At 35.1% G+C, this 13,756-nt stretch overlaps 1 protein-coding gene across 7 annotated transcripts in view; it reads left to right on the plus strand.

Annotated features, from left to right (window-relative positions):
• The window catches only part of side-IV (sidestep IV), a 502,822-nt gene that overhangs the window by 362,813 nt on the left and 126,253 nt on the right, over nucleotides 1-13,756 (plus strand). The window lies entirely within an intron of this gene.

The raw sequence follows: 13,756 nt of genomic DNA on the forward strand, positions 1-13,756 counted from the left end.
AATAATCTCTGGTTCACAACATAGTAGCAAACTGTTTTTGCGACAAAGGGCGTGTTTGAGTCGAATATTTATATAAGTGTTAAACGTAATCGCTAACAAGAAGCAGATGCCCTCAGAGGCAATCAGTCACCGCGATATCTTCAAGCTGTCGCTGAAATTTACTTTATGAGCTGTGTTTTTTTTTCACATCTATATACGTTTACGCTTAAACTTTATACTGCTAAGCGACAAACTTTAAATACACCTCTGAAAATGCTACGTATAAAATTAGTACTACTAAATTTCAATACGCATTATACTCAGATGTAACTGAAATATGTGTCAATGTTTCACCCTCTGCACTAATTCTATGTATTTTATGCGCGTCCACTATTTATCATAACTGATTCAGCTATATGTTATACACAGAAATACCACAGAGGGTTGTGTCTCCGCTTTTCGGTACACCCGGTGCTGTAGCTAGTTGTTTAACCATTGCCGCTAGATGGGTCTCCTAACCACTATCTAAGCGAGGAAAAGAGTTTTTTTCACGCGCAAACGAAATGTATACGCGTGTAAAAAAACACGGCTATTATTTCAGTCGCTGTGACAAAATCACACGCACACTAATATTTACCAACTTTAGTTCATGGCATTAAAATTTTTGAATCATTCAAATTTGGCAGAGCTTCTTATCTGAATAGTGGGTTGTCAGTAGAAGATTTGGTATTGCAACTATATCGGTTTAGAGGTTTAGACTCATGATTATTGTAATTTTAAATCCCACCCATTTTCCAATTTTCATCAAGGTATCTTTTAACAGAAAGATGGATAGGTGACGGATATTCACACGGTCATGTTTTAATCGAATCAGTTCAAATAGTACTGTATATTTATATATGTATTAATTTGTGTTCGCGACTGATATTCCCTTAGTATTATTCATTAAATTTATATCGTAAGCTTGATATGTAATAATCGATTATTGTTATCGCTGTTCAATAATATTTGTAATAACTAAACTTCTATTCTTTATGTCTTGATTTTACCTATTTACAGTAATTCATATACGATATGTACATAAATATTTGTGTATGTATATACATACATACATATGTGCATATATTACTTATTTCTTCTTGTACTCATTTTTATACTCAGTTGAGCAGAGCTCACAGAGTATATTAACTTTGATTGGATAACGGTTGGTTGTACAGGTATAAAGGAATCGAGATAGATATAGACTTCCATATATCAAAATCATCAGTATCGAAAAAAAATTCGATTGAGCCATGTCCGTCCGTCCGTCCGTCCGTCCATCCGTCCGTCCGTCCGTCTGTCCGTTAACACGATAACTTAAGTAAATTTTGAGGTATCTTTATGAAATTTGGTATGTAGATTCCTGGGCACTCATCTCAGATCGCTATTTAAAATGGACGATATCGGACAATAACCACGTCCACTCTTTCGATATCGAAAATTTCGAAAAATCGAAAAAGGGTGATAATTCATTACCAAATACGCATTAAGCGATGAAACTTGGTAGGTGAGTTGAGCTTATGACGCAGAATAGAAAACTAGTAAAATTTTGGACAATGGGCGTGGCACCGCCCACTTTTAAAAGAAGGTAATTTAGAAGTTTTGCAAGCTGTAATTTGGCTGGCAGTCGTTGAAGATATCATGATGAAATTTGGCAGGAACGTTACTCTTATTACTATATGTCTGCTTGATGAAAATTAGCAAAATCGGAGAACGACCACGCCCACTTTAAAAAAAAAAAATTTTAAATTCAAATTTTAAAAGAAAAGATAATATCTTTACAGTATATAAGTAAATTATGTCAACATTCAACTCCAGTAACGATATGTTGCAACAAAATACAAAAATAAAAGAAAATTTCAAAATGGGCGTGGCTCCGCCCTTTTTATTTAATTAGTCTAGGATACTTTTAATGCCATAAGTCGAACAAAAATTTACCAATCCTTGTGAAATTTGGTAGAGGCTTAGACTCTAGGACGATAACTGTTTTCTGTGAAAAAGGGCAAAATCGGTTGAAGCCACGCCCAGTTTTTATACACAGTCGACCGTCTGTCCTTCCGCTCGGCCGTTAACACGATAACTTGAGAAAAAATCGATATATCTTTACTAAACTCAGTTCACGTACTTATCCAAACTCACTTTGTATTGGTGTAAAAATTGGCCGAAATCCGACTATAACCACGCCCACTTTTTCGATATCGAAAATTACGAAAAATTTAAAAAAATGCCATAATTATATACCAAATACGAAAACAGGGATGAAACATGGTAATTGTATTGGTCTATTGACGCAAAATATAACTTTAGAAAAAAATTGGTAAAATGGGTGTGACACCTACCATATTAAGTAGAAGAAAATTAAAAAGTTTTGCAGGGCGAAATCAAAAGCCCTTGGAATCTTTGAAGGAATACTGTTCGTGGTATTACATATATAAATAAATTAGCGATACCCGACAGATGATATTCTGGATCACCCTAGTCCACATTTTGGTCGATATCTCGAAAACGCCTTCACATATACAACTAAGGGCCACTCCCTTTTAAAACCCTCATTAATACCTTTAATTTGATACCCATATCGTACAAACACATTCTAGAGTCACCCCTGGTCCACGTTTATGGCGATATCCGTAAATGGCGTCCACCCATAGAACTAAGACTCACTTCCTCTTAAAATATTCTTTTAATACCTTCCATTTGATACACATGTCATACAAACACATTCCAGGGTTACCCTAGGTTCTTTTTAAAACATGGTGATTTTCCCTTATTTTGTCTCCATAGCTCTCTGCTGAGTATGTAGTGTTCGGTTACACCCGAACTTAGCCTTCCTTACTTGTTGATTATGAATTCTGTTAATAAATCAGTCAAGGTTAAACTCTAAACGGCATCGGTCATTTTGTAATTTGACAAACAGTTTGTTAATCTTAATTTTTTTGTTACCAACAAATATTGAATCAAAGATACAAAAAGGTGTATCAATACAAATAAGGCTCAACCCTAGTGTAGTTAATTTTCAACTCTTTTGTATGTAACTTTTGCATTTTCGCACACTAATGCATATAAGTTTGCCACCACCTAACTAGTTAAATTTTTCAAGAAAAAAAGCTTTGTGAAATTTCAGCCATACATCCATTTCCACATCCGTCCATTCATTGACCTCCTACCTACATAAATGACGCTTGATTGCTTGTTTGTATGTGTGTTACCATCATTTTATTGCCATTAGGCGTATCGTTTAAGTGCTCACATGCAATGTTATCCATTTAATACATATGTATATATAACCGAAACAATACCCTTATGAAAATTCTGTGAGAAACTTCCAAAAAATGGGACTGAATTAAATTGCTTTCACTTTCTTACTGATTGTTCTTTCGACATATTATTAGTAGCATATTATTTTGAAAAAATTGTCCTGATTTGGAGACTAGCCGGTTTCTCCGTTGTGCTATCTTCAGTTTCCTTTTTCGAAGCGATCGGGCTTCATTACCCAGTTGATCGTCTAGTACAAAGCTGTAAATCCTATGTTCAATACAAGCTTTGTCTGAAATATATTTTCTTAGCCTAAACATAAACCAAAAGTTGCTCTGTTGCAAGAAAATTTATAACTTTGTTGTAGTGTGTAATTAATGGCTGGCCAACATGGGGACTTGAATAGAGGCATGATATTGATTAAAAACGTTCATTTATAATTTACTTAAAGCTATTTGAGTTCTCTGCCGGGTATTCCACTTGAACTCCTGCATCTGTGCAAACATTTTCTGTCGGCATTGTTGCATGTTCACAACTGCGAAGAGAAAATCAAATTTGATAACAATAACAAAAAATTAAAGCAATTATGATACAATGATGGCATAAAGCATTAAGGCAATGCTGTGGGCATGTATTTTGCAATTGTCTCATTATTGCTGCCAGCCTTGATAAGTGCAAAGCGTTGTGTTGTTTCAAAAATTATCAGGAGTATAAGCATGTATAAATATATCGAGTACTTCATAGAAAGTCTTAAATTTCCGCAATTGTGTAGTTGCTCTCATTTTATATATATCACACCTCACCGTACAGCTATTAGAAATCAGCTAAAGAAAAAAAAAATATATTGATCTTGTTAAAATTGTTGTGAAAATTGTTAAAGAAACGTTTAAAGCAAGACGAATCCATACGAGGTGATGGCAAAGCGAACCCAACGAATTCGCCGTGCAGAAGAATGTCAAGTCAAAAGAAAATTTTCATTAATTTCGATTAACTGACATACATATTGTTGTACAAGGCATTGTATGGAAAATAATCAAGAAGGAGCAATCAGCTGTTGGGATAACAACATCTGGTACTTAATTCGCCTTTGTTTGAAGCTCGTAAAATATATGCGGCCACCGCGGTATGATGGTAACGTGCTCCGCCTACCACACCGAATGCCTTGGGTTCGCATCCCGGACAAAGCAACATCAACAAATTTTAGAAATAAGCTTTTTAAGTTAGAAGAAAATTTTTCTAAGCGGGGTCGCCCCTCGGCAGTGCTCGGCAAGCGCCCCGGGTGTATTTCTGCCATGAAAAGCTCTCAGTGAAAGCTCATCTGCCTTGCAGATGCCGTTCGGAGGCGGCATAAAACATGTAGGTCCCGTCCGGCCAATTTGTAGGGAAAATCAAGAGGAACACGACGCAAATTGGAAGAGAAGCTCGGCCTTAGATCTCTTCGGAAGTTATCGCGCCTTACATTTATTTTTATTTTTTAAAATATATGAAAATAAAATTTGCTTATCGCTCAAAAATACGTATAGTGAACACTCTGCCGTCAGCTTTAGCAACCATCTTTTTATTTCCTTTATATTAGGTCGGTTGAATGTTTGTCCGCATTTTCAATACAAATATTTGAATCAATTTTTAATTAACTTCTCATTGAGCTAATGCTGTGAAACTTCACATATAGGTTAAGACACCGAGAAAATGCAACGAAAGGGGAAAAATCCGTTAGGTGGCGCAGGGATCGAAAAAATTAGATGGCAACTTAAACCGGCTTTTAGGTAACTTCTCGATGAGCTAGAGGCTTGAAATTTCAAACTTAATTCAGAGGCCGACGACAGTATGAAACACATAACAAAAAGTTTAAATAGGGGCGCACAGATCGAGATATCTAGAAAAATCGTACGGAACGGAGGGAGTCTTGCGATTAATCTTTAAGTAACTTCTTATTGAGCTACAAAGGTGAAACTTCACAGATATGTTAAGACGCCGCGACAAAGGAACAAAAGAAGAAAATAAAAAAATTGTAAGCATTTTCTTTATAAAAATGGACAAAAAACAACGATAAACTGTCCTTATATAAAGATATATCCTTGCTAAACTTAGATTTTAAAATTTTGACTTAGAAATTGTAAAAATATTTATGATAAATAAAAATATAAATAATAATAAACAAAAAATTAAATAATAATAAAAATATAAATTTCATTCAGGAACTCATCTGCATGGTCCAATTGAAACGTCTACGGATATTTTTTGGAATTTCTTCAAGGGTCCAAGAAATGCTCAAGAAATTATTCCAGAGTTAAATTTATGGTTTCAGCACTCATCTTGAATGAAATTTTGTAAATAAAATGAATAATATTAAGGGAAAATAGATGTTTTCAAATACAAAGTTTTCAACTTTGGCTTAAGAGAAAAAAAAAAAATAGTTCTATAGCGTCTTTTTGTGATCTGGATAATGCGTTTTAACAATAACAACTAAATATATGGACTTATTATTATTTATTAGATTAAGCGAATATAGTTTGGGGGATTAGTAAAAGGAATGACTTGTACTGGGAAATTCAGATAGAAGTTTCATAAAAAAAAATATTTTGAATGAAGTTTGGACAAACTGTTAGAATATAGAATAATCTGTATATATAAAAATCAAATTCTGTGCGTGTGTGTGTTGTGTTCCCTATGGAAACGTGTTTCCCACACTTCAATCATCACCAAATTTTTGGCTATAGGTTCCTTCGATTAAAAGGAAAGTTTTTCATATTTCAGAACTAAGAATTTTAAATATTTTTTTTTTTCAATTTCACGTGCGCCACTGGCTGGTACGACAAATTTTGTATGTCAGCAAAAGTTACTCATACGCCAAAAAGTTAAAGCGATTGCATTGAGTGATTTAAAAGTTTTTATTAAATTTAAACATTCCATTGTAAAAATAGCTGTTTATATGATATGATACACAATAATTGTACAGCTAGAATATTTTGATTAAGTGATGAGATTTTGAGTATGACTTGTGTTTGACAAAATAAAATTTGAAAAATAAAACAAAGAATGATAAGAGGAAAGAGCGATCTAAGAAAAAAGAAGGAGATAGGTAGATGGTGTAAAAAACAAGAGAGAGAGAGATAAGGAAATTATAAAGGGTAAGAATGAGAAAAATTGCGAAATACATTTTTAAGAAGGTCAATAAAATCTTATATACTGATTGCTTGACTTTGAGTAAAGGGAAGGGGATGCGTTAAAATACCCCTTCTTATTTAGGTTAGGTATCTGCCCAACCCGAGCAACGCCAGGTACCCTGTTAGTGTGTACATAAAAACGAATGTCTTGGCATTATGGATCGTAATGTTTATTCCTTTTTTTCAAGCTCTCAGAATGTTAAATTTTCTAAATTTCAACTCACGTCTCAAAAGTCGACACCACATTTTTCACGTACAGTATGCGATTAGATTTATCTTGTATCGAATCATGTAAAACTGTATTACGAAAATCCTCTCTCTCTCTTTCTCTCGCTACGATTTTCTGTTACAACGCTTCATCATTTTTCGGCTTAAAGTTGCATGTTACCGCTATTAATTAAGTGCTTAATTAAAAATATGCCAAAACATGCAAAGTTCAATGTGCAGAAAATGTCGTGCTACAGCAATTTTGTTATTTTGTTTACATTGTAGTTTTGACCAGTTCAATGAGCTAACACAATCGCTGCCAGAGCACATGTAAACATCCATGTTTGTATGTATGTAAGTATGTAGGTGGCTTGGATCGCGTGTTTTGTTGTCGCTTTAAATTACTATTGTAAGTAAGTACAAATACCCAAACCTTGGTAGTGCACTCCCACTGTGGCAATGCAATATATAACTTTCTATTTGTAAAGACAAGTTTACAATATTTTAAAGTAAAAAGTGTTTTTTTTTTCGAAGAGGCTATATCCCTGCAGTTGAATCAACTTATTGTATACTAGATGCATACTAGAGTTGGATAACGTATATTTATAACGGGCACAACCTTAAAAGTGGTAAGCATTTCTGCGATTGTATTTCTGCCATGGAAAGCTCTCAGTGAATACTGATCTGCCTTGCAGATGCCGTTCAGAGTCGGCATAAAAGAAGTGAGTCCCGTTCTGCCAATATGTAAGAAAAATTGAAAGCAGCACGACACAAATTGGAAGAGAAGCCCGGCCTAAAATCACTCCAGCGATTATCGCAAATTACATAATCTACTCCCTATTTAATTTTCCTAGATTTCGGAGTTTCCTTTTGGCCACTCAGATATTTTTCAGTTAACCTATTTATACAACGGGGAAAGGTGTCGTGGTTGACTGTATCAAAAGTTTTTAACACGAGACGTGCCACCGGCCTAGGATGAGGTATCGGCTTGTTCAGTCTTTAATTTATTTAGGTGTTAATGGCGTTAAGCGCAGTGCTATGCTAATCCGATATTTGTTTTTAGATGAAGAAAGCAGAGCAGGATGATGTCGGTAGAGCTCAATATCGTTAGCTGAGTTTCCAGGCTTTGGTAGTGTACATCATCATTATTGAAACGCAAAAAACTGCAAATAGAAGTAGTAGACATGCGCTAGGAAGCTGATGCATTTTTGATAAAGGCGTTTAAGTATCAGCATACCCATAACGTCTGGGCCCGTTAATTAAAAATGCTTGACTATTTAATGGCTTGTTGTTGTTCTTGTTGTTGTATTAACGATAAAGATACTCATCGACGCTTTTGGGAAGTTTATCGATGTTTATGGTCTTTTGCCGGATATAGATCCGGTACTTTCCGGTAACAAGCACCATTGAGGTGCTATCCCAATCATCTTTGCTCTATAAAGAACTATGATACTCCACGTGTTGGTGAGGTTGACAACAGGGTTGCGGAAGTTTCGAAGTTATAAAGCTTTGTATTGCGCTTTTCAACCCCTTGAATCCCTGAAATTACTATGTGGTAATAACGATGAGGTGCGACACGTCATGCTTGTATTTATGTGCACCATGATTTGTAGGTCTAGATTTGTTAACTGAAGAACGCATTGCTTATTGCTAGCAGAAAGCGCTAGCGCATTTCCTTGTGTCCGAGTTGTAGGTCTAGCCTTGTTTCCTGAAGTATGCATTGCTAATTGCCGGAAGAAAGCGCTAGCGTATTTCCTCGAGTCCGATAGACAAAATTCGACAACTAGTATGAATAACCACACAAAATTAAAGTCAATGAACTAGAATGTTTGCTGACTACTTTGGCTATTAACTGCTGGGATGTAGTCACATACAAACATACATGCCACACTAAAAGTAAAGGCAAAGCTAGCAAGTAGTAGCTTTAAATAGCAGTTTATAATAGGGGGACTCATGTAACCGTATAAATGCCTTATAAAGTGTGTAAACGTATAAATTTATCTAGTTTACGCACGAGCTGTCAAATTTTGTATGAAAAATCATTTACACAATTTGTATAAATTTACGCGCACATTTCATTGTGTAAACGCGATAAACTCAAAGGAATGCAACCTTGCAGACATTACAGCAGGCATTTTCATCAGAAATCTCCAACATCAGCAAGTAATTTACAAGAATATCTTAGTAAAGACGTTTTAGTTTTGATTTTTCACTTAATCTTGGTATTTTTTAATTTGTATAACAATCAAAAAATTTTTTTTGGAAACAATACAGCTGAAAAACAATCAAGTTTATCAAGAGTATTACTAGGTGCGTTCATATAACCGCGTGTGTAAATGGATATAATTTTACACCTTATAAGTTTATGTGATATCATGAGTCCCCCTAATATATGGTCAGTTTTTTATGCGCTAAACCAGTTACATACAAATAAATAAATAAATGAATAAGCTAAGCTAAATGCATACCTACTTTGTTTAGTGGTGCAACAACTCATGTTGCACGAATTGCTCATACATGACATAAGCCAACAATACTACTTTGCTTTTTTTTCACTTGCCGCCTAATTGCCTAGCGTTTGTTTGGCAGTGGCACGCTTGCCAGTTTGCCACTGCGCAACGATAATCACAAATCGGTAAGCATAATTTGTCACGTATTATTTGCTGTTATTTGCCATTCTACACGACATTGAACACGTTCCAATGCACCTAACATGCGAATATCAAGCAACGTACAATATTATTGTTATACATATTTACATACATTTTAAAAAACCACATATATGTAAATAACGTAGACTGATTATACAGGTATACTGTCTAGACATTTCTGTCTAAGACTTCGTCCAACTTACGTTAAGGAAAATTAAAAGAAATAATATATTCAGCGTATACATCAAGTTACTCTAGGGAGAAATTAGGTTATGAATAAAATTATCCATTCCAGCCCAGCTCAAAACAAAATAGGGGGACTCATGATAGCATATAAACTTATAAGGTGTAAAATTATATCCATTTACACACGCGGTTATATGAACGCACCTAGTAATACTCTTGATAAACTTGATTGTTTTTCAGCTGTATTATTTCCAAAAAAATTTTTTTGATTGTTATACAAATTAAAAAATACCAAGATTAAGTGAAAAAACAAAACTAAAACGCCTTTACTTGCTGATGTTGGTGATTTTTGATGAAAATGCCGTCTGTAATGTCAGCAAGGTTGCATTCCTTTGGGTTTACCGCGTTTACACAATGAAATGTGCGCGTAAATTTATACAAATTGTGTAAATGATTTTTCATACAAAATTTGACAGCTCGTGCGTAAACTAGATAAATTTATACGTTTACACACTTTATAAGGCATTTATACGGTTACATGAGTCCCCGTAATGTTTTTATATATTACATTAAATGTATGTATGTGTGTGGGAAATTTTTGATTAATGCTTAAAGCGGATTGATGCATTTTGGTACGTTATATTCAGAATTGATCATGAATATTTTGAAGGGCTCGCTGTGAGAATATTAGAGAAATACATACATACATAAAAATAAGTAAGGAAGGCTAAGTTCGGGTGTAGCCGAACATTACATACTCAGCTGAGAGCTATGGAGACAAAATAAGGGAAAATCACCATGTAGGAAAATGAACCTAAGGTAACCCTGGAATTTGTTTGTATGACATGTGTATCAAATGAAAGGTATTAAAGAGTATTTTAAGAGGGAGTGGGCCATAGTTCTATAGGTGGACGCCATTTAGGGATATCGCCAAAAAGGTGGACCAGGGGTGACTCTAGAATTTGCTTGTACGATATGGGTATCAAATGAAAGGAGTTAATGAGTATTTTAAAAGGGAGTGGGCCTTAGTTCTATAGGTGGACTCCTTTTCGGGATATCGCCATAAAGGTGGACCAGGGGTGACTCTAGAATTTGTTTGTACGATATGGGTATCAAATGAAAGGTGTTAATGAGTATTTTAAAAGGGAGTGGGCCTTAGTGCTATAGGTGGACTCCTTTTCGAGATATCGCCATAAATGTGGACCAGGGGTGACTCTAGAATTTGTTTGTACGATATGGGTATCAAATGAAAGGTGTTAATGAGTATTTTAAAATGGAGTGGGCCTTAGTTCTATAGGTGGACGCCTTTTCGAGATATCGCCATAAAGGTGGACCAGGGGTGACTCTAGAATTTGTTTGTACGATATGGGTATCAAATGAAAGGTGTTAATGAGTATTTTAAAAGCGCCTGGGCCTTAGTTCTATAGGTGGACGCCTTTTCGAGATATCGCCATAAAGGTGGACCAGGGGTGACTCTAGAATTTGTTTGTACGATATGGGTATCAAATGAAAGGTGTTAATGAGTATTTTAAAAGGGAGTGGGCCTTAGTTCTATAGGTGGACGCCTTTTCGAGATATCGCCATAAAGGTGGACCAGGGGTGACTTTAGAATTTGTTTGTACGATATGGGTATCAAATGAAAGGTGTTAATGAGTATTTTAAAAGGGAGTGGGCCTTAGTTCTATAGGTGGACGCCTTTTCGAGATATCGCCATAAAGGTGGACCATGGGTGACTCTAGAATTTTTTTGTACGATATGGGTATCAAATGAAAGGTGTTAATGAGTATTTTAAAAGGGAGTGGGCCTTAGTGCTATAGGTGGACGCCTTTTCGAGATATCGCCATAAAGGTGGACCAGGTGTGACTCTAGAATTTATTTGTACGATATGGGTATCAAATGAAAGGTGTTAATGAGTATTTTAAAATGGAGTGGGCCTTAGTGCTATAGGTGGACTCCTTTTCGAGATATCGCCATAAAGGTGGACCAGGGGTGACTCTAGAATTTGTTTGTACGATATGGGTATCAAATGAAAGGTGTTAATGAGTATTTTAAAAGCGCGTGGGCATTAGTTCTATAGGTGGACGCCTTTTCGAGATATCGTTATAAGGGTGGACCAGGGTTGACTCTAGAATGCGTTTAACGATATGGGTATCAAAGTAAAGGTATTAATGAGAGTTTTAAAATGGAGTGGTCGTAGTTGTATATGTAAAGGCGTTTTCGAGATATTGACCAAAATGTGGACCAGGGTGACCCAGAACATCATCTTTCGGGTACGGCTAATTTATTTATATATGTAATACCACGAACAGTATTCCTGCCAAGATTCCAAAGGCTTTTAATTTCGCCCTGCAGAACTTTTTCATTTTCTTCTACTTAATATGGTAGGTGTCACACCCATTTTACAAATTTTTTTCTAAAGTTATATTTTGCGTCAATAAACCAATCCAATTACCATGTTTCATCCCTTTTTTCGTATTTGGTATAGAATTATGGCATTTTTTAATTTTTCGTAATTTTCGAAATCGAAAAAGTGGGCGTATACCAATACAAAGTGAGTTCATATAAGTACGTGAACTAAGTTTTATATAGATATATCGATTTTTGCTCAAGTTATCGTGTTAACGGCCGAGCGGAAGGACAGACGGTTGACTGTGTATAAAAAGTGGGGTGGCTTCAACCGATTCCGCTCTTTTTCGCAGAAAACAATTATCGTCCTAGAGTCTAAGTCCCTACCAAATTTCACAAGGATTGTTAAATTTTTGTTCGACTTATGGCATTAAAAGTGTCCTAGACAAATTAAACCAAAAAGGGCGGAGCCACGCCCATTTTGAAATTTTGTTTTATTTTTGTATTTTGTTGCACCATATCATTACTGGAGTTGAATGTTGAAATAATTTACTTATATACTGTAGAGATATTAAATTTTTTGTTAAAATTTTACTTAAATTTTTTTCTTAAGTGGGCGTGGTCGTTCTCCAATTTTGCTAGTTTATATTAAGCATACATATAGTAATAGGAGTAACGTTTTTGTCAAATTTCATAATGATATCTTCAACGACTGCCAAATTACAGCTTGCAAAACTTTTAAATTATCTTCTTCTAAAAGTGGGCGGTGCCACGCCCGTTGTCCAAAATGTTACTAATTTTCTATTCTGCGTCATAAGTTCAACTCACCTACCAAGTTTTGTCGCTTTATCCGTCTTTGGTAATGAATTATCGCACTTTTTGTGTTTTTCGAAATTTTCGATATCGAAAAAGTGGGCGTGGTTATAGTCCGATTTCGTTCGTTTTAAATAGCGATGTGAGATGTGTGCCCAGGAATCTACACACCAAATTGCATCAAGATACCTCAAAATTTACTCAAGTTATCGGGTTAACGGACGGACGGACGGACGGACATGGCTCAATCAAATTTTTTTTCGATACTGATGATTTTGATATATGGAAGTCTATATCTATCTCGATTACTTTATACCTGTACAACCAACCGTTATCCAATCAAAGTTATTATACTCTGTGAGCTCTGCTCAACTGAGTATAAAAACTTATCAGGAGCACACAAAACACTAAGCGATAAAGATCCCGTTTCTGTGCACATGAATATTCAGAAAACAACCAGGCCATGTTCACTTTCTTTCCATAGCTTATCCTTAGACCCGCTTTTTTAGTATTTGTTTAAGCTAAGGATAAACTAAGTTTGCTTTAACTCTAGTAGAATTTAAACCATAGTTAAACTGCTGAGCAGTTTTTCATTCACAGTTTAAGGCCGCCTTAAGCTTAAGGCTTTTTTTTACGGCAAATTTGGTTTTTTATTATCTAGATAATTTGTAGATAGGGCAACAGCTGGATTTTATTTACCCAAGAATCTTAGAAAAAATATATCTCCAGCGAAATATATATCTAGTTCCACAGGTGATATCCAATATAATTATTTAATTAGTCTTAAACCAGATAGTTCTCCAGTTGATATCCAACTTCCTTCTCCAATCACTATCCAACCTTTGAGAAATTTTGTAAAATTAAAATTTTCTAGTCGATCTCCAACGTCATTTATATTTTCCAATTATTATCCTAATTTCTAGAGATTTTGAGAAATGTACAGTTCTCAAATGAATATTTAACACTTTTCCCAAGTTGATATCCTATATGGGATATCGAGTTGCGGTGGAGTTGAAAAAAACCTTCAAGGTGGTACCACCAAAACCTTCAGCTTTTCATTGTGAGAAGTAAACACCTGTTTTTAGCAGCAATTAAGCGTAATTAATAAAAAAA

This window comes from Eurosta solidaginis, chromosome 1 (genome assembly GCF_040869045.1).
Source record: "Eurosta solidaginis isolate ZX-2024a chromosome 1, ASM4086904v1, whole genome shotgun sequence".
NCBI classification, from domain to species: domain Eukaryota; kingdom Metazoa; phylum Arthropoda; class Insecta; order Diptera; family Tephritidae; genus Eurosta; species Eurosta solidaginis.